Genomic DNA, 22,422 nt, shown 5'->3' on the forward strand with positions numbered 1-22,422 from the left:
AGATAAAACATCCAAATAGGAAAAGAGGAAGTCAAATTATGTCTCTTCACAGATAATACGATTCCTATACCTAGAAAACCCTGAAGACTCCGCCAAAAGCCCTCTAGAACTGATAAATGACTTCAGTAAAGTTCCAGGATGCAAAATCAATGTACAAAAATCAGTGCATTTCTATATACCAATAGCATTAAAGCTGAGAGCCAAATCAAGAATGCAATTCCATTTACAATAGCCACAAAAAAAAAAAAATACCTGGGAATATATCCAACCAAGAAGGCAAAAGATCTCCACAACAAGAATTACAAAACACTGCTAAGAGAAATCGGACAACAATACAAACAATGAAAAAACATTCCATGCCCATGAGTAGGAAGAATCAATATTGTTAAAATGGCCATACTGCCCAAAGGAATTTATGGAGTCAATACTATTCTTATCAAGCTACCAATATATTTTTTCACAGAATTAGAAAAAACTATTCTAAAATTCATATGGAATAAAAAAAGAGCCCAAGTAGCCAATGTAATTCTAAGCAGAAAGAGTAAAGACAGAGGCATCATACTCTCTGACTTCAAACTATACTACAAGGCTAGGGTAACCAAAACAGCATGGTGATGGCATAAAACAGACACATAGACCAAAGGAACAGGATAGAGAACCCAGAAATAAGGCTGCACACCTACCACCATCTAATCTCTGACAAAGTTAACAATAACAAGCAATGGTGAAAGGACTCCCTCCCTATTCAATAAATGGTGGTGGGGTAGCAGGATAGCCATATGCAGAAGATAGAAGCTAGACCCCTGCCTTTTACCATGTATGAAAATTAACTCAAGATGGGTTAGAGATTTAAATATAAGACCTAAAACTATAGTAATTCTAGAAAAAAACTTAGGAAACACTATTCTGGACATCCACCCTGGCAAAGAATTTATGACTAAGTCTGCAAAATCATTTGCAACATAAATAAAAATTGACAAGTAGGCCTAATTAAACCAAAGACCTTCTGCACAGCAAAGGAAACTACCGATGAAGTAAATCGACAACCTACAAAATGGTAGAAAATATTCTCAAACTATGCATCCAACAAAGGTGTAATCCAGAATCTATAAGGAACTTAAACAATTGAACAAGCAAAAAACAAATAACCCTATTAAAAAATGGGCAAAAAACATGAACAAACACTTCTTAAAAGAAGACATACAATCAGGCAACAAACATGAAAAAATAGTCAACATCACTAATCATTAGAGAAATGCAAATCAAAACCAAAATGAGATACTATCTTACACCAGTCAGAATGGCTATTATTAAAAAGTCAAATTACAGATGTTGCCAGGACTGCAGAGAAAAGTGAACACTTATACCCTGTTGGTGGGAATGTAAATTAATTCAGCCACTGTGGAAAGCATTTTGGAGACTTCTCAAAGAACTAAAAACAGAACTACCGTTCCACCCAGCAATCCCATTACTAGGTATACACCCAAATGAAAACAAATCATTCTACCAAAGAGTCATATACACTTGCATGTTCACCACAGTACCATTCACATTAGCAAAGACATGGAATCAACCTAGATGCCCATCAGTGGTAGACTGGATAAAGAAAATAGTATATATGTGTGTGTGTGTGTGTGTGTGTGTGTGTGTGTGTGTGTGTGTGTATACACATACCATGGAATACTATGCAACCATGAAAAAGAAAAAAAATCATGTCCTTTGCAGCAACATGGATGCCCCAGCTGGACACTAACATCATAAGTGAATTAACACAGAGGCAGAAAACCAAATGCCACATTTTCTTACATACATATGGGAGCTAAACATTGAATATACATGGACACAAAGATGAAACCAATACACACTGGGGATTACTAGCGGGAGGAGGGTGGGAGAGGGCTAGTGTTGAAAAACTATCAGATACCATGCTCACTACATGGGTGACAGGATCAAAGAAGATGAAGTCTTCCTGCATCAGGGTGGGCTCTAAATCCCATGGCGGGTGTTCCTATGATACACAGAGACAAGGAAGAAGCGACCGTGAGGATGGAGGCAGAGATTGGAGTGATGCAGCTAAAAGCCAAGGAACACCAAAGATGTCTGGAAGCCACTAGAAGCTGAAATGAGAAGCTTTGGAAGGAGTAGGGCCTGGCCAACACCTCAACTTCAGATTCTAGCCTCCTGAACTACAGGAGAATAAATTTCTATTGTTTAAAGGCACACAGTTTGTGGTAATTTGTCATGGCAACTCTAGGAAACTAATCCAATAGCTAAAATAAAAAAATCCTGAGAGCTGGGTCTTGGATCAAAAAAGATTAATCATTTGTTTTCAAATATCAATTCCTGTCCCCTCTGTTCTCAGGGAATTTTATAACCAGTTCCTTATTTCTGTAGCTGCCAAGAGACTAGAACAGAAGAGAATCTTTCATTTTACATTAAAATGTCGTGAGATGCAATGTAAAGTAATGTGATACAATGTAATGTCATATCCTAAAGTCAGGGTTAAATTCCACCTAAATGCTTCCAGTAATGGGAACGATGAAGCTTTATTGAGTGCTTCCTGTGTGAACAGAACTGTATAACTCATTAATCTTCACAACAACCTTATGATAGGGTAGGTGCTGTTATTATTATTATTATTATTATTATTATTATTATTATTTTTGGAGATGGAGTCTCGCTCTGTCGCCCAGGCTGGAGTACAGTGGTGCGATCTTGCCTCCCCACAACCTCTGCCTCCTGGGTTTAAGCAATTCTCCTGCCTCGGCCTCCCAAGTAGCTGGGACTACAGGCGCATGCGCCACACCCAGCTAATTTTTTGTATTTTAGTAGAGACAGGGTTCCACCGTGTTGCCCAGGCTGTTCTTGAACTCCTCAGCTCAGGCAATCCACCTGTCTCAGCCTCCCGAAGTGCTAGGATTACAGGCGTGAGCCCAGGTCCTATTATTACCATTTAACAGACGAGGACACTGAGCCTTGCCTCCAAAGGCACATGACTGGTAAATGGCCAAAGACAGGGTTTGACCAAGAAACTGACTCCAGAGCCCATGCTCCTAACCACTATGTTATGTATATGCCTCATAAACATGGGAATGCCATGCAAAATGATTATTTAAAAAACAACAAAAAACTGTTCTTTCTGTTTACTGAAATATAATATGGGCAAGTTAAGACCTGGGAAAAAAATCTCAATTCATAAAGCGGCAGAGTGGGGGCATATGCATAGAAAACTATCCACAGGAAAATTAATCAGCACAAGTATATCATGTCTTAATTTTTTAAAAAGCAGTATTTTTTATTTTTCAGTGTTGTGGTGCTACTGCCATTACACACACATAGCCCTCCAAAAAGAATCTTGACTTAAACTTTGTAACTTATACAAAACTGAATTCACAATGAATCATAGATTTATGCATTCAAATGTAAAATGTAAAACAATACTACTTTTAGAAGGAAACAGGATATAGGAAAGGAATTTATTTATTTATTACCATTCTTTTTCTTTTTTTTTTTTTTTGGATATACAAAAAGCTGTACGAAATGATTCTTTTAAGCAGATAAAAATATTCCAACCACTCTCTTCACTCCTCACATCCTTACACAGTGGCCTAGAGCATATCTCAAATGAGCCTAGTACATCATTTGATCCCAACTCAAGTTTTGGTGTCCAGTTAACCTTTTTTGAGACTCTTGTATGTACTCTGCCATGACATTGTCTTCCTTAAGGTACATAGGTTAGATGGCACATCAAATCCTTTTTACCTTTAAGGAGACGAGTATTTGTGAAGTAAACTTGCTGGGGCCACCCTTCTGGTTTTCCTAACTTTCCTAACTTTTAAAAATCCTTCACTCTTTCCCTTTCAACTACTGGATAAAATTCAAACTCCTTGGTATGTTTTATACCAGAGGTTGGTAAACTTTTTCTGTAAAGGATCAGAGAGTATATATTTTAGGCTGGCCATAAGGTTTCTGTCCACTGCTTACCTTTGTAGTAAAGAATGAGGAAGCAGGCTGGGTGTGGTGGCTCATGCCTGTAATCCCAGCACTTTGGAACACCAAGGCAAGTGGATTGCCTGAGGTCAGGAGTTCAAGACCCACCTGGCTAATGTGGCAAAATCCTGTCTCCACTAAAAATACAAAAAAATTAGCTGGGTGTGGTGGCGGGCGCCTGTAATCCCGGCTACTTGGGAGGCTGAGGCAGGAGAATTGCATGAACCCGGGAGGCGGAGGTTGCAGTGAGCTGAGATAGCACCACTGCACTCTAGCCTGGGCGACAGAGTGAGACTCTGTCTCAAAAAAAAAAAAAAAAAAAAAAAAAAAAAAAAAAAAACGAATACCACCACCACCAAAAAGAATGAGGAAGCAGCCATAAACAATATGTAAAAGAATGGACACAGCTGTGTTTCAATAAAGCTTTATTTACAAAAACAAGTAGGGAGCCAGATTTGACTTGAGGGCCATAGTTTGCCTACCCCTGCAGTTCTTCAAAAGCTGCTGCACCCTAAATTATATACTCCATCTAGTCACACTGAAGTTCTTATACTTTTCAAACTCATGTGCTCTTTTAATTATTTGAACCTCTGCTTAGTCTACATGTTTTGTTTGCATGCTTTTCTCCATCTTTTCTTACTCCGTTATCAGGTTAGCAAACTCCTGTGGAGAGCAGACCATTCCATATGAACTACTGGCAACACTTATCCATTGCACTGTAACTATTCATTAATTAACCTGTAATGAACCATCGATGTGATCACAGCTTACTGATCATAGTACCTCAAGGAACATACTTGCTTGCTGCATACTTCCAGCCAGTGCTGTGTCACTTTATATTACATCAATCATACCCTGGTGTAGTGTGTATGTTTCTGCTTGCGTGTTTTCTTTGGCTACTAGGAATCTCAGAGCCAAAATAGAGGGTTCATGTTAGCCACCATAGAAGACTTTACAACATGCACATGTGTGTTTCTCTCCTTTACCCAGGGCTACCTCCTTATTCTGACATATTTCCTATAGATCTGATGTTTTGTTTGCATTTTGCTATTTTTTGTGGGCATTATTTAAAAGCTACCTCAAACATTTGTATAACAAGGCAGAATTCATTCATTCATTGCTTCATCTGCAAAGAAGTCATTATTTCCCCTTGATCACTTTTTGTACTTTTTCAAAGTGGAAACACTCTGTATTTTTACCTAGAACCCAGTGGTGTACTTAGTATATTGATGACATTATTTCAGGAATAATTGTGAAATGAAATGAATAACAATAGCCAGAAGAGAAATGGATAAATAATAAAATTGGCTAATTTGAGGCTTATCTATATATTATTAAACCCAAAAGTAATAGCTATAATTGTGCAGAACTTACACTAATACAAGTTTTTTTGAGGAAAGACATTTTATCTCTGACATTGTTGAAGACTGTTCACCATGTGGTGATAATAAAAAGTAACCATCTCTTCATTGGCTTTGTTATTGTTTTCAAATTATCCACAGAAAATGTACGCTTACTCCCCACACCACACACACAGGCATGCGTGTGCAAACACACACACACACACACACACACACACCCCAGATATACAGAACATCATTGCTAGAACCTAAGCTGGTGGATTAAAACTTCATATTTGAAAGTTTCGAGTTACAAATACAGCAAAGTGGTATCCACACTGCTTTTGGGGATTCATTTTTCCTTTATGTTTTAATAAATAAATGTCTCCTCACATAACAGCTAACCATCTTCAAGTGTCATATCTCCAACGCTTTGGTATGCTAATACACTTAGGTTGACTTTGTGGAGTGTCAGAAATGTTCTAATATTACAGTTCTGCTCTAGACTTGGATGCTTGATCCTTGCTCAGGTAAGATGGCTTTCTGAATTCAGAAGAACAATGAGATATATAGATGAAAAAAATTGCCACGCAAAAACCACTCTTTAAATGAGTCACGGGAAATGAAGCTTGTTGACTAGAACTTGCTTTATTAAGACTGAAATTAAGATTTCTATCCAGAAGTGGGTCTGATGAGAGCCACTAGAACTGGCATGCTTTGAGAATGACAGCAGAACAACTTTTGTGTTTATCTTGCAAAGCAGTTGAACTTCAGTTAAATGGAGGCCAAAGAGGATGCTGAATTTGTTCATCTGAGTATCTCAGGTTTAGAAAAAGTCTCCTTCTTGGTTGAAGCATATCAGTTTATTTTCTAGCCCTGGTACATGTAAAGGTCCTATGCCATGATTAACATTCAAGAACTGCTTGGCCCTCCAGCATGTTCACGTCAATACCTGGAGAATACTGTAAATGTGGAGGGGGTGCAGATTCAATTCAAAGGAACTCGGTATGTTTCCCAAGGATCTATTATGACTAGACTTGATGTGTTGATGTGACCTACTCTAGGACAGATTTTAGTTATTGCTTACCTCTTGGCTTTCATTCCATTAAAAAAAATATCTAGATCATAGCTTCCCTAGTTATCATTTGCTTCTTTCTTTCTCCTCTAGACAACAGTCCAGATAACTATGTGCTCAGGTAAGTCGGTTTCATTTAATTGAACCAGATAGTGGAGGCAATTGCAGTCATTTTATACAACTTTTGCATCTAAAGATGCCATTTAGAAACATTCAGGTACAAATCCTACAGGCCATCCTCATTCTGTGCAAATTGAACCTTCGTGAGATTCTCATGCTCCCAAGCTATAATGGATACGGTTGAGGATCACATGCTCTTAGTATGCCCAGAAGGATCACTGAAACTGCGCTGTAGTAAACACCTCTTGTTAGTGTTAGAGGTACCCTCATCCTGACCCAGTGAGCCTTCCCCACTGGCCTCTCCCCTCCAGCAGATAACAAGATGTGGCGTGCACAATGGAAGCTTCCTTTCCTCTTGGCAGATCCAGTGTGTGGAGCCAAGGGGAACAGTTGCAAAACAGAAAATTGACTATGATGGAAGACTCTTTGGTGCTACATCTGATATGATTAACAATTTATTTTGGCAACACCCAGGATGGGTTTCATATGGTTTTCCTGAATTCAACAGGACTCCTGCCAGCAGAATCAGGAACACTAAGAAATAATCCAGGCTGAGGGAGAAAAAAAAAAAAGAAAAAAAGAAAAAGAAAAACATGCCATCTTGCAAAGTGTTTCATAGCGTTGACTCTGTGATCTGGAAAACAGCCATTGCTCTCAATCCCTCTATTTCCAACTGCTCATCAACTATTGTCTTTTCCTAGTCTTGGGTTGATAGATGGGCTTATAATTAGCAGGATAGATGGCCTAGAGGAGAAACCATTGTAAGAAGGGAGATGAATGCGGCAGCCAAATAGTTTTCAATACACAAATATTCTTAAAATATGGATGTTCTATCCCAGTTGTCATCTTTAAGAAACACAAGTGCTACATATTGTGGACTTTCAGAGTTAACTGCTCTTACAGGAATCTACTTTTAGGCTGAAAGGAAGACTATTCTGCTATACAGAAATGCTTCTCTCCCAGAATTGAAGTTCCATCTCTGTAGAAGGACTTCTACTAACATAATATTCTTAGGTTTTCTCTGTTTTCCATCCTTTATTCTTCCTCAGGGTGGGTTTGGAAGGAGGACCTGAGCATGCATTCCTGAGCTCCTTCCTCTTCTATTTCTCTTGGGAGTGAGCCCACCTGCAGAGAGAAAATTAACCATTGCTCTCAGACACGGGAGAAGCCTGCAGGGGAGACCTGGCCATGACTAGATGTGTGTCTACAGTAGAAAGCCCACTTGCCTGTACCTATAAGGCATGTTCTAAAATATTAGCATTAGGAAGCCACTTATTTGCGGCTATTAGCCATGCTCATAATATTAACGTCATCAATAATAGGGATGATGTTTGGGTTCTGTTTTATTTCTCAATTGGTTCAAAACATAGGCAAGGGCTGGGCACAGTGGCTCATGCCAGTAATCCCATGGAGGCCGAGGCAGGTGGATCACTTGAGGTCAGGAGTTCCAGACCAGCCTGGCCAACATGGTGAGATTCTGTCTCCACTAAAAATACAAAAAGTAGCCGGGCGTGGTGGTGCGCACCTGTAGTCCCAGCTACTTAGGAGTCTGAGGTATGAGAATCGCTTGAACCCAGGAGGCAGAAGTTGCAGTGAATTGAGATTGTGCCACTGCAATCCAGCCTGGGTGAGATAGCCAGACTGTGTCTGAAAAACAAAACAAAACAAAACAAAAACATGGGCAAGGAAAAGTGGTGTTAATTAGTGGTTCCTGCTATGATTAGAATATTTGTCTCTTCCAAAACTCATGTTGAAATTCAATCCCCAGTGTGGCAGTGTTGACAAATGTGGCCTTTAAGAGGTGATCGAATCATAAGAGCTCTGTCCTTGTGAATGAATGAATTCATTAATAGTTTAATGAACTAATGGGTTAATGGATTCATGGGTTAACATGGGAGGGGAACTGGTGACTTTGTAAGAAGAGAGGCCTGAGCGAGGATGTTAGCACACCCAGTCTCCTCCCCATGTGATGCCCTGAGCCACCTCAGGACTCTTCAGACATCTCCCCCCAGCAAGAGGGCCCTCACCAGATATGGCCCCTCCACCTCAGACTTCTCAACCTCCATAATAGTAAGAAAGAAATTTGTTTTCTTTATAAATTACTCAGCTTCAAATATTCTGTTATAAGCAACAGAAAGCAGACTAATATAGGCCCCCCACAAGCCTCAGCAGATGATCAGCCAGAAGAGGGTTTCATCTGATAGAAAATATGTTTTCACATTGTTTTCTACTTATCTTTCATGTTAGCATTTCCTTCACCTTGCATTGGATTATAAGAAACATCTTGGTATTCAGCTTTGGACTTCCGTAGACAAAGAGGCTGCAGAATCATATGACTGTGAAATGGGACATCATTTGGCCTTGACATTTTGCCTTAGGCCTTGCACACTCCTCTTCATTCACTCAGAGGTCCAAGACTGTCCACATTTCCTTTTACTCTTACTGTGGTATACATTCTCAGGGTTGTATTGGAGAATATTAAAGTGTCTAAACCTGGCACAGTGGCAAACACCTGTAATCCCAGCTATTCCAGAGGCTGAGGTGGGAGGATCAATTGAGCTGAGGAGTTGGAGGCTGTAGTGTGCTGTGATTGAGCCTGTGAATAGCCACTGTACTCCAGTAGGGCGACAGAGTGAGACCCCATCTCTAAAATTAGGTGGAAAAAATTAAATAAAAGCTTCTTTATCCGGATAGCAGTTAGATGGACTTGAAACTGGCAATGAGACTCCGTGCTTTGATCTTTAATTGTGAGGTCAGCCAAGAAGGGCATGGCCACGATTAAATTAAATATTAAAACTAAAGAGAAGGAGAGAGATGCCAAGAAGGGAAAGTCAGCTTCTAGCTCCCTTGATCTGCAGCTAAGAAGTTTGTGAATCAGTATTTGTGGAAGAATATAGTTGAGAGTTTACAGTATCAATGAGATACCAATAAATGAGGACATGTATCTGTGACCGTAACACATAATCAATAAAGTAAGTCCCTAACATTAATTTTTCCCAAACTTTTTCATCCACATTATCAAATCTGATCCTTACTCTGTGAGGTAGATAATATCATCCCCATTTTAAGAGTTTGGCAAACCGAGGCCCAGTGGGATAGAGTAACTTGCTCAAATTTCTCCAGCGTGTTAAAATCAGATTCAAACCGAAGGAGGTCAGGAAACGCCACCACAAAATACATTTTGGTATGCTGATTACTTTGAACTGGAGGGCACTTGGAGAACAGTAGTGCAGGCAGAGGTCTTCTCTGAGCTCCCCTTATCCGCCTAAAGACGGATCCTCCAAAAGGAATGCAACCGTTATTTCCTCTCCTTGGGAATCTTATCAACCAGGGAAGATGAATTTCCATCACTAGAAAACAGACTACAGATTAACTCCATGCCCTGACGATAGCCTATTCTTCTGAGGGGTGCAGAGTCTTGTAACCTGCACAACAAGACAAGCTTTATTCACCTTATATTTCCTCCCCTCACCTTCCCATTCCTTGTGTCTCCACCATCCACTAGAAGCCCCAAGCCTCTATTCCTTTCTGTAGCTCTGGATACTATATAAGCTTCAATCATCTGATCCCTCTTTAAAACTCATATTTTGTAGAACTCCCATGTGTATGTATGTAATTAACTATGGTTTTCCTTCTGTCAATATGTCAATTTAATTTGTAGCCCAGCCAAGGAACCTCATTCCTTGTGTCTCCACCACCCCCTAGAAGCCTCAAGCCTCTATTCTTTTCTGTAGTTCTGGATGTTATGTAAACATCAATCATCTGACCCTTCTTTGAGACATAGTTTGTAGAACTCCTATGGGAATGCACATAATTAAACATGGTTTTCCTTCTGTTAATCTGTCATATGTCCATTTAATTTGTAACACAGCCAAGGAACCTAAAAGAGAGAAATTTTTCACTCCCCTACAAAACCTGTGTTTTCTGCCTCGAAGTACAGTGGTCTTTTTACTCTATTACTACTGCCTCTCAGCCTATATACTTGATAATAAACTGAAACGTTAATATATTTTAAAATAATTGGATAAAACAGCTGGGCTTGTCATAATTGAATTTTCTTATTGAATGTATGGTGGACAACATAATGGATTTCATGACATGATTTGAAAGGTGATTAACACTCCTTTGGTTCTGTGATGCACAACGATAAAAAAAGTAATGCAGGCCAGTTGCGGAGGCTCATGCCTGTAATCCCAACACTTTGGCAGGTCGAGGCAGGCGGATCACCTGAGGCCAGGAGATCGAGACCAACCTGGCAAACATGCTGAAACCCTGTCTCTATTAAAATACAAAAAATTAGCCAGGAGTGGTGGTGGGCACCTGTAGTCTCAGCTACTTGGGAGGCTGAGGCAGGAGAATCGCTTGAACCCGAGAGGTGGAGGTTGCAGTAAGTCAAGATTGTGCCACTACACTCCAGCCTGGGTGACAGAGTAAGACTCTGTCTCAAAAGAAAAAAAAAGAAAAAGAAAATAATGGTGATGTAGTATCATTTGAAAGACATTAGAGCCTACTTCATAAATCTTTGTCATTCACATTTGAAAATTATACTGTTGAGGATATGTCTCACTGTGTTGTGCATGGGTAGCTGAAACCTGATATTGGCTACGTTCCATTTTATCTACATTTAAGAGGGGATTAGTACATTTAACCCCAGTAAATGGAATCCTAGTGCTCTAGGGTACATGGAGGATATTCTAGAGCATTCAGTTGCTTAAGTGAAGAATTGTTTGTCTGAACTCTAATGAAAGAGAGAACGAGGTTTTGAGTGACACTGACTAGGTGGAGGCCTGGAAAATAACTTGGTGGTTGTTGGTAATGAAGAGGAGACCCAGCCTTAGGTACCAGAATGTCAGCAGGTATCCATAGCTAACACCTAATTAACTCCACATCTGTCCTCTGTTGTTCCTGGCCCTCTGCCCTTACTCCCACAATGCCTGAGGCTCTCCTTTCTGCATACCCCCGGCATCTTAAACAATCCAGGCTCTCTCTGCTCTCCTCTGTCCATGCATCCTGAAAGTCCAAGTCTACCCTAAAACCCATGCACCAGCACCATCTCCTCGTAAGACTGAGGATGGGGGAGCTTCCATGGGAGAAGTAATAGCCCCTGAAATGCACATAACTCTCGATGCCTTGTAAAGCCCTTTCATTTATAATAGCTTATTTGATGTTCACAATTTATCCATGAAGCAGGCAAGGAATATACTGATTCTGTTTTATGGATGTGAAAGTTGAGGTTCTCGGAAGTTAAGGTAAGTGGTAGAACCACCACCATCTACCACATCTTTAGGATCCTTCCTCCTCCATAGTGATTCATAAACCTCTACCAAAGGCTCTTAAATGTCCATGGGAATAACCCCACACTGAGGATAAAATAAATTCCCCTCATTGTAAAGCAATTTTTAAAAAACCCATAAACTTATATTAAATCTATTGAAGCTAATACTGTATTCAAATGCAATAAAATAACTATATAAATGCTTTGCTTAAAAGGATAGCACCCTAATTAAGAAGATTGTTAAAAGGACGGAGCATATGAATACATCTATTACACAGGATTTACTAGAACTCATTGTACCACAGCAATAAAGTGGGACCAGCTGTTGCCTGGAACATGGAAACAGCCTTATAAAGTAGAAACTGGAGATTATAGTGATTCTTGTTAAAAACGAAGGTGGTTGCACATTCTCTGGATTCTTTCTTACACTTTATTTCATTCAAGATGCATTTTGTGTATTTTATGCATCTTCTGTGTCCCAGCTTCTGCATTTGTGGGCAAGCTATCCTTGAATATCCATTTCATGCTTGAATTTGCAGGCCTAAGACTCTTTGCAGTATTGGCTCTTTCCGCCTCTGTAAAATGACATCTTTGTTTGAAAAGACTTTTTGTTTTTGATGGCTACAAATCTGAGAGACTCCATTTCCAAAAGTCCACTGCCTGTCTGCATTTTTGGGTGTGGGATTCATGATGACTGTAAAGTGTTCTTCCTTTGTTTACACTCCTTTTGCTGTCTCCGACTTTAGCTGACACTTGGCTCCATGCCATGGTCATCGGCTCTTGTGCCTCTGCTCTATTAGTGAGGCATCTTGTCAACGTGGTGGGCCAGCAAGTGTCCTGGTGAGATTTTATGCATTCCCTCTCTCTGACATTAGGATGCTGGATGAAAAAAGTAGAAGATAGGTCTGTGCTGGGACTAAGTGCATGGTGGTAAAAGTTGAGTGTTACAATCCACACAGCAAGACAAGGCTCTCATCCCACCTACTTTAAGAAGCAATCCCCCATGGCCGACAGTCACTAGTTTCCCCGGAGGAGTCATCTCAGCACTTTGAGATCCAGTTTGTTTTACGGTCCTCTCCATGTTGCTCTCTGGGTAAAGAGCATTTTCCTTCTGGTGATATCATGTCTGGGTGTGGAAAGAGGAGTCACTGACTCTGGCTTCACGCTTGGGGTGCTATCTCAGGTTCAGCATAGAAAAAAGAAAACCATTACAAATATAATATTTCAAGCAGAAAGAGATTGGCGTCATCTAGGAAATTCAGTGCTCACGACATTTTAGAAGAGAAGGAGTAGTAAAAATCAGCTTCTGGTCTTTTGGTTTCAAGATCAACCACTGTTGCTATAAGCTAGAGGTCAGAAAACCTGAGCTCCTGCCACCTCTGCTCCAGACACTGGTGACCAGGGAGTGGAGTGCAGAGCCCAGTTGTTGCTACTTGCTTTTGTTGGCACATTCTTGTCTGCTGTCACAGCTGTGGGAAAACAGTCTCCACCTCTCCTCTGCCTTCCAAATAGCATGAAAGTGCATTTCACTGGCAGAATTTAAATCTCACCCAGAACCCAGGCTGCCTTCCAGATCCTTGGAGGAAACACAAATGAGGGTAGGAGTAGATGTCTACTGTCAACAGATAATGTCTACTATTGCACTTTGGTTGCTGTTTAGTGGCTTCTTTTTTTTTTTTTTCTTTTTCCCATAGGAGGATGAGGTGAAATTCCTTCACAAATGGTGGCTCCAACTGGAATTCATTGTCCCGAATTCTAAGAATCCCTGAAGAAAGATCCAAAAGTAATATGGCTCAAGATTTTTGAACTGCCCAGGCCCTACTCAGGCTCTTGGACGGCTTGCCCATCTCAAAGGTTTGTTTGTTCTCTACAACAATGTTCAATATGGTGCAGGCAAAGAAGCAGCATTTGGAATCATAAGACGAGGGTTTGCATTTCACCTCTACCTCTTTCTAGATCAAAGGCATTTCACTGGCAGAACTGAAATCTCACTCAGAACCCTGGCTGCCTTCCAGATGCTAGGAGGGTAGGAGTGGATGTTTACTGTCAGTAATATCTAGTGTGCCACTTGGGTTGCTTTTGGGGAGTCCAGCCTTTTGGCCTTCCTGAGCCACACTGGAAGAAGAAAAATTGCCTTGGGCCACACATAAAATACAGTAACATTAATGATAGTTGATGAGCAAAAAAGGCCTCATAATGTTTTAAGAACATTTACAAATTTGTGTTGGGCAGCATGCAAAGCCATCCTGGGCTGCATATGGCCTGTGGGCCATGGGTTGGACAAGCTTGTTCTAGGTGTTCATTTATTATTTCTGAGCCTCAGTTTCTCATTCGAACTATGAAGAAAGTGATTGGATTATTGCTAGAATCCAGGGGAAGAATGGATTTGTAAACTGTAAAGCTTGTTATGGAGACTGAGAGTGCAAGTGGATGATAGGTCTCAGCTGTATTCCTGGCCTGATGTGGCTCTTAGCCTAAGAAAGTCATCTCATCCAAGGGCATGCCCTCTTTTTGGGGTAGCCTGTATTCAATGACTAGGGATAAGAGAAGGGATACAAATACCCCAGCCCCCTAAAGGGCCCTCCAGCTCTTGAGCTCCTCATGGTATCAGATGAGGATTCTACTGGAATGTCATCACAGTTCAAGTTCTCTCTCTGCCCTCTCCTGCATCCCTTGCCCTGTGATCCAGGGGACAGATGCTGATCCAGAGGACACTCCCCGCAAAACCTCCTTGCACACAAATTTCTGTCTGGGAGTCTGTTTCCTGGGAAACCCAAACATCAACACTGGTTTAGCAGAAAAGGAATTTATTAAAGGATAATAAGTAGCTCATAGGATCTCTAGGAAGGCCAGCAAGCCAGGCGTGGAGAATGTGTTCTGAGAAACAAAGCCTCAGATCACTCCCTAAGATAGCTCCCCAGGAAATCTAAAGAGCAAGGTGGGACTCATAAAGTGGGGGAAATCTTCAAATGTAGGAAGGAGATTCAGATACTGGAATCAACAACAAAAGAAAAGGCAAATGCCTGGGAGGGCTCATTGTGATGTTAGTTATGGAAATATTTGGTAATGGATCCTTGCAAAAGTACAATTATACTTTACTAGAGGTCTTTGTAGGGGTCATAATCTTAACCCACAGTCAATTTACCAGATCAGTAGAAGAGCTGTTTTTAGTTGGAGAATGGTGCACTTCCTTTGGAAGCAGAAAGTCTGGACCAAGAATAGGTGCACAGTAAATAATCAAAAAATGAATCCTAAATACTCAGTTTCCCTAGGGTTCAGACCCACCCTTTTCTTTTCTGTACAACACTGTTATTAGTTGATGTTTCTCAGTCCCCTGGCTTCAATACCATCTTGATGATGGTGAATGTAACATTTATAGCACCAGCCTTTACCTCTCTGCTAAACTTCAGATTTATAGATTCAAACCTTTCCCCTTTAATACCTAAAAGACATTAATTAAACCAAAACAGAAATCTTCACTCTGCCCCCAAATCTGCCTCCCCCACCACTCTTTCATTTGAGAAATTCACACTGCCCTGAGTCAGGTTGGGGCTTCATGCTCCCTGCCTGTGGCTAATAAGCCCTATTTGAAAAGATTCTCTAAATTCATTCACTTTTCTCCTTCTGCATTTTGCCCTCCTGAGTTACCAGCCACTATCACACTTGCACTACTACATCAGGCTCTGCATGAACTCCCTGCTTCCACTTCCCCATTTAATCCATCCTTTAGCAAGAGCGTCATGTAATCCACCTTTGACTCTAAGTGGATTTAGAATAGAATCTAAATTCTCAGCTGTCTATGATGACTACTTACAAACTCAGTGCTCCAGCCCTGACCTGGCCTCCCCCTGCCACCCCATCCCACCTCTCTGACCTCAATCTTCTACAGTGCTCCCTCTGTCCATTATCCTGTTCCAATCACACCCACCCCTTTTAGCTACAGGGTCTTTAGCTACAGGGCCTTCTGTTCTCAGAAGGTGCTGCCTCCAGATTGTGCGAGGCTGGCTCCATCTTTCAATCAAGCCTCAACTCAAATGGCCTCCTGGAGAGGCCTTGCTCATCACCCAATTTAAAATTGCCACTTTCTCTCCAGTTACTTTCTATTAGATCTCTCTATTATATTTTCTTCACAGCATTTACTACCATTTGAAACTACTGAATGTTGATTTATTGTCCTCCTCCACTAAAATACGAACTTTTTGAAAACTCCAACTTTGTCTCTCTTATTCATGCTGCAGCCCAAGTGTCTAGATCAGTACCTGGCATGTAGTAGGCATTCCATACATATTTCTAGAAGGAATTAACTTTATTCATCAACCTGTCTTATTTACAAAAATCTAGAGTGGGGCTTTTTAACCTGGGTCCATGTACCCCCAATCTGTGAAGAGAATCCAGGGACCTTGTGAACGTAGATGGGGGAAAAAAAAATCACAAGTTTATTTCACTAATTCCTAACTGAACCTAAAACACAGTAGTATTACCAGTACACATAACTTTATTATCAATGTCAATCATAGGCATTTTCACATTACATCATGATATGCATCAGATATGTCAAGATACCATTTATATTCATTGCTACTTCAAAACTGTGATAGTTATTAGGTTCACAGATAGAATAATATTTAATACGTTAATAAAGAACAGCATAGAGTACTATACCATATGAACTTTCTAATTAATTTTAAAAATCTAATTAAAAACTAAAGAATAACACAAATAGTAAATTAATTGATTTCCATTGTAATCCTATATATTTTATTTTATGCACTTAAAAACATTGATCTGGCTGGGTGCAGTGGCTCATGCTTGTAATCCCAGTACTTTGGGAGGCCAAGGTAGATTGCGTAAGATCAGGAGTTCAAGAGCAGCCTGGGCAACATGGCAAAACCTCATCTCTACAAAAAATACAAAAAGCTAGCCTGGTGTGGTTGTGTGTGCCTGTGGTCCCAGCTAGGAGGCTGAGGTGAGAGGATTGCATGAGCCTGGGAGGCAGTGGTTTCAGTGAGCCGTGATTGCACCACTGCACTCCAACCTGGGTGACAGAGTGAGACCTCCTCCCCGCAAAATAATAATAATAATAATTTAAAATCTCACAATCTGAGGAGGTGTCTGTGGGCCTTACTAGATCACCAAAACAGGGCACGTAAAAGGTTAATGTATAGAACCGAACTGTCAAATATGGTAGCCACTATCCACATGTCCTTTAAAAAGTTATTATTATTATTATTTTAAAGACAAGGTCTCACTACATGACTTTATCATCAATATAAATCATATAATCAATATAAATCAATCACCGAAGTTGGAGTGCAGGTGGCATGATCATAGCTCACTGCAGCCTTGAACTCCTGGGCTCAAGCAATCCTCTTGTCTCAGCCTCCTAGCTGGGACCACAGGCACACGCAACCACACCAGGCTAGCTTTTTGTATTTTTTGTAGAGATGAGGTTTTGCCATGTTGCCCAGGCTGCTCTTGAACTTCTGGTCTCAAGAGATCCTCCCAACTTGGCTTCCCAAAGCACTGGGATTATAGGCATGAACCACCATACCCAGCCCGCATGCAGTTATTTAAATTTAACTTTAAATTAATTAAAATTAAATAAAATTCAAAATTTCAACCTTGAGTAACACCAGTTGCAATATATGTGACGGGGGAGTTTCCAATGCTCAATAACCACATGTGGCTAGTGGCTGCCATGGTGGGCAGTACAGATTCAGAATATGCCCATCATATTCTGGAGTTCAGTGCTTAATTTCTGATTTGTCTTTTTACTGCCATAATTTGTCTCTTCTCCATGCCCAATATTACGGAGTACATATTCAAACAGTAATACTAGGGATGGGGTGGGGACAAAGTGACTTTCTCTTAAGATTCTTGCTGCTTTCCTTTTTCATCTAAACCTTTACTCCATCTCCAGTCTCTGACCTCTCCCATGATTCTGAGAGTAGAGCCAGCCAAGGCAGTCCAGCAATGCTGTACCTCCTTTGCATCATTCTCAGGCTCCTATCTTGGTCCAGACCGGAGGATGTAACTAAGAATATCAAAGACAGGGTGAAGAAACTCAGACTGGGACAAATGGAGCCACAGGCTCTGCTCTCAGGAGGCCTGCTATACCTGTGCCCCGGCCCTACAGGGAAGAATGGCCATGCTAGGGTATGTTGTGGATCTGTCCACCAAACTGGGGCCTGAAAAGGAATCCCAGAGAGTCCAGAGTGCCAGAGAGGGCTGAGGTGGGGCTGAGTCAGCCGGGAAGATCTTGAACCCTGTCCAAGCCAGGAGAAAACAGACCACAGTTGCCCTAGCTGCATACGTCAGCAGGACACTTCCTCTAAGCAGCCTGTGTCAATAGCAGTCCAATCACCCCCACAGATGCCAGCTAGCTCACAGCTATGGACTAGCACAATTCGAGGGGCCTCCCTCTCCCCCACTGGCCCAAAGTACCTTCCTTCCACATTCCCAGATACCATCTTAGAGAGAACCAGGAAGAATACTGCAAATTGGAAAAACTGACTCACTCAGAAAAGACTGCTTACTGGAATAGACTGAGTCTACCAGATTGGTCTAAAATTCAGTTTACCAGAATCTCTCATTAGTCAGTGGTGTGGGGGTTAGGAAACATTTAAAGACCATAAAATTATAGAGAGTTAAGATGCTACATTTTCTTTGCACATCTGAGCCTAGTGTGAGTAAGTCTGAGACTGAACTCTACCTGTCCTGAATCATGCAGACCACTTGGCTGGGCAAAATATGGCCGTAAACATCTTCTGGCACTTGGTAAATTAGTTTCTTGTAAGTCTTCCTTAACTAAGGGGAGTGGGGAGTTTTCAACTCCTGGAGTTGTATTCCAACATCATTGTACTCTTTTCACCTTCCTGGGCTCCTACAGCAAGGTAGCCCAGGAGCCCCTGGGCTTCTAGTCCCCCAACATTGCTTCTGGCCAACCTTACCTCTGTGATGCTGGACACTGAAGGGGCCAGTGGCCTGCTGCTTCAAAACAGGGCAAGCAAAATGCTTTGTCTATGGGTGCTGGAGATAAAGATGTAGATGATCATCAAAGTCTTGCTTCTCCTTGTTAGCGGTGGAGCGTGAGTGTGTGTAGGATGTGTAGGAAAGAGGTGGTTGGAGAATAGAATCAGCAGAAAGTAGAGCACATTGCTCAAGGTGAGGTCTCCTGGCTTGGAAAAACCTAGAGCCATTGAAAATTTCAGCTCAGTTCCTTTCCCAAGTGGAGTACTACTGGCTTTCTTTCCAACTCTAACTCATTAGAGCATCAAAACTCAAGTTAATTGGCTAGTAGTTTTAATTGTGTGTGTATATATGTTCTGCTTTGTACTGGGTTGAAGAGTATCCTTCCAAAATTTATGTTCACTAGGAATCTCAGAATGTGATGTTATTTGGAAATAGGGTCTTTGCAGTTTCCATTAGTTAAGATGAGGTCATACTGGGTTAGTACTCCCTAAATTCCATATGACTAGTGTCCTTGTTATAAGAGAAGGGCTGGGTGCGGTGGCTCATCCCTATAATCCCAGCACTTTGGGAGGCCGAGGTGGGTGGATCACAAGGTCAGGAGATCGAGACCATCCTGGCTAACACTCTGAAATCTTGTCTCTGCTAAAAATACAAAAAATTAGCCGGGTGTGGTGGAGGGTGCCTGTAGTCCCAGCTACTTGGGAGGCTGAGGCGGGAGAATGATGTGAACCCGGGAGGCAGAGCTTGCAGTGAGCCCAGATCGCGCCACTGCACTCCAGCCTGGGTGACAAAGCGAGACTCCATCTCAAAAAAAAAAAAAAAAAAAAAGAGGAGAAAACACACATGCATGCACCTACATAGACACACACAAAAGTACACATACACACAGAATGCATGTGATGATAAAGGCAGAGAATGCAGTGATGTATCTACAAGCCAAGGAATGCCAGCCACCTCCAGAAGCTAGGAAGAGGCAAAGAAGGATTTCCCTAGTTTCAGAGGGTGGATGATTGCAGATTTCTAGCCCCCAGAAATTTGAGACGATAAATTTCTGTTGTTTTAAGGCACTTAGTTTGTGGAACTTGGTACAGCAGCCCTGGGAAACTAACACATGCTTATAAGGGGTTAGAATGATAGAACACTTAAATAAGCCCAGGCTAAATGGGAACACCAGTCTTCAACAATAACACCCTCTAACATCTAAAGGGGCCCAAGTGTAAAGTCTCGAGCAATTGTTACTAGAAGGTCCAACCTGCCCCTGCCTTATTCTGCAGCTCTCATACCCCATTCCCAGTCCAAGACCCTTTAATCCAAGCACATTGTTTCCCCTCCTTAGTTCCTCTTTCACCTCTTCTGTCCAAGAAGAGCACAACACCCAAAACACTGTTTCCGGCCAGGTCCACTCTGCACTGACAGCCCCCTGGAGAATGTAATTCCTCTACTTCCTTTCAGGGTTTCTCAGGCTAATCTGACTGCCAGGCAGCTTCCTTGCCTTAGAGAATGGGTGGGTCGAGGGTTGGGGCAGGGGCGGAAGTTAAGCAGGAAGGGGAAGAAGACAAGCTCTGGCCACCACCCAGGAAACATTTTTATCCAACCACCACCATCTTCACTGTGACTAAAAAATTACCTTTTTTGTTTCCTTTGAAGGAATAATGTAGTTGATGAAGCAGATACATAGAGCTCAAGTCTTCAGAAACCTCTGCAGTATTCATTGAATGAGAAGTTCACACTCCTTCTCGGTCATCTATTACTCATTCATGGACCATCATAGTTTGCTTTCCTCTAACTGAAGGTCTAGGAAGGAAATCAGTTGGAAGATGAGAAGGGGACTAAAGATTAAATACTGAAAGAGGAATCTTCTTCCCTTCTCTTCTCTCCCCTCCAAGTGTGTGATGCAATGTCAAATAATGTTAATTACGAACTGTAATATGAAGGTGCATCAAATGCACAATGTTCTTCTAAGAAAATATATTACAGCCACTTTACAACTCAGGCCATAATTAAGTGGATTAAAGAGGAATGTATGAAATACAGACCATGAACTTTCCTTAGAGGTTTAAAAAGAGAAAAATGTGGATATCAGTAGGGACTTCCTTTAGAGTTCCTTTTGAATAACATGATTCATATTACTTTTTTAAAAGAATATTTTTAACTGCCTGGCTCCCTTTGTATTTTTTAAAAGGCCGTGAAGACGTATGGCTAGGTCTTGGGGAGACATAGTAATTAGAGACATAAGAATAGCTAGCACAGTTTCTCATATGGAAAATGTCTCAACTGTGGTCATCACAACATGGGTTTGGGAATACGCCACCTCATTCCACAAGACAAAGTTGGGAGAAAATATCTTAGTCACAGGGATGTGGAAGTGAATTCCCCAAAAAACAAAACACATGATCCTCTGTACACCTTTGAAAATACCACATTTATCATAGGCCACTTTTTATTTATAGAATGCTGTGTTATCTACTGCCACTTGAAATGAGAGACCTAGAATAAATATTTTTTAGTCAATGAGTTTTGGATTTTACGTTTTCCCAAGTTTTCAACTTCCTTGATTACTCACGTGGAAAGCATTCTAAGGAGAGAGATTTCAGAGTTGTTTACTATGATGAACAGACTTTAAGTAGCCTCATGATCCTTGTCTCCTGGAATTTACATCCTTGTATAATTGTATAATTCCCTCTCTTTGAGCATAGTTAGACCCTGTGACTTGCTCCTAACCAATAAAATATGGCAAAACTGGTGGGATATCACTCCTCTAATCACGTTACATTACGTAAGACTGTCTTGTTAGCAAACATGCTATAGTGTCTTGCTTTCCTTGACAAGTTTGAGGAATCAAGTTCCCATGAGTTGTATAGCTGCAAGAAAATGAATAACAACTAAATAAATAAACTAAATAAGCTTGGAAGCTCACCATTCCCCACTTGAACCCTCTATGACACCTTTATTGCAGCCTTTTAGAGGAGCCAGATTAGCTGTGCTGGAAACTGTGACATAATAAATGTGTGTTGTTTTAAATCACTAAGTTTGTGGTAATTTGTTATGTAGTAGTAATTTTTTAAAAAGTGATACACTTGCTTTTGCTAACTTACTTTTCTGACATAGTATTCTTGTACTGAGTTTATCTCTCCAAGAGTTTGAAAACTCTTGGTCTTTTGTTTTCTCATGATCAATGTATATTACATCCACCTATACCAGGATACTCTTTTCTTTATGGTAGAAGTGACTCAGGTCACAGCATTAAAGAAGAGCCTTGTATGAACAACAGTATTTCCCATTCTGCCCATATTTCAAGCCATCTTGTGATTTTCAGCAGAAAGTAATTCTCACACTCCTCCTTAGAATGGAGCTTGAACTTTGTTCAAAAACCCAATCTGACTGCTGGTGGGACTAAAAATTGATTGAAACTTTCTGGAGGGCATGGTTGTAATACATATCTGAGCTCTAAGCATATGCATGCTGTTTGGCTTAAAATTCCCTTTCTAGAAATTTTTGTCAAGAATATAGTCAGACAAGTGTTCAAAGAAGTAAGATAAGGATGTGCATTACAGCTTTGGGTTATTATTATTATTATTATTGTATAAATTTAAGGGATATGAGTGCAATTTTGTTACATGGCTATATTGTGTAGTGGTGAAGTCTGGGTA

General features: G+C 40.9%; 1 long non-coding RNA gene across 1 annotated transcript in view; it reads left to right on the top strand.

The window, feature by feature from the left end:
• The window catches only part of LOC123573559 (uncharacterized), a 94,209-nt gene extending 72,409 nt beyond the window's left edge, over nucleotides 1-21,800 (top strand). The window contains exons 3-4 of the long non-coding RNA XR_006698169.3: nucleotides 13,495-13,654; nucleotides 20,420-21,800. This is a non-coding gene — a long non-coding RNA (uncharacterized lncRNA). The remainder of the gene's footprint in view (nucleotides 1-13,494; nucleotides 13,655-20,419) is intronic.
• The last annotated feature ends 622 nt before the right edge of the window (nucleotides 21,801-22,422 follow it).

The sequence above is a fragment of the Macaca fascicularis genome, chromosome 5 (assembly GCF_037993035.2).
Source record: "Macaca fascicularis isolate 582-1 chromosome 5, T2T-MFA8v1.1".
Lineage (NCBI taxonomy): Eukaryota > Metazoa > Chordata > Mammalia > Primates > Cercopithecidae > Macaca > Macaca fascicularis.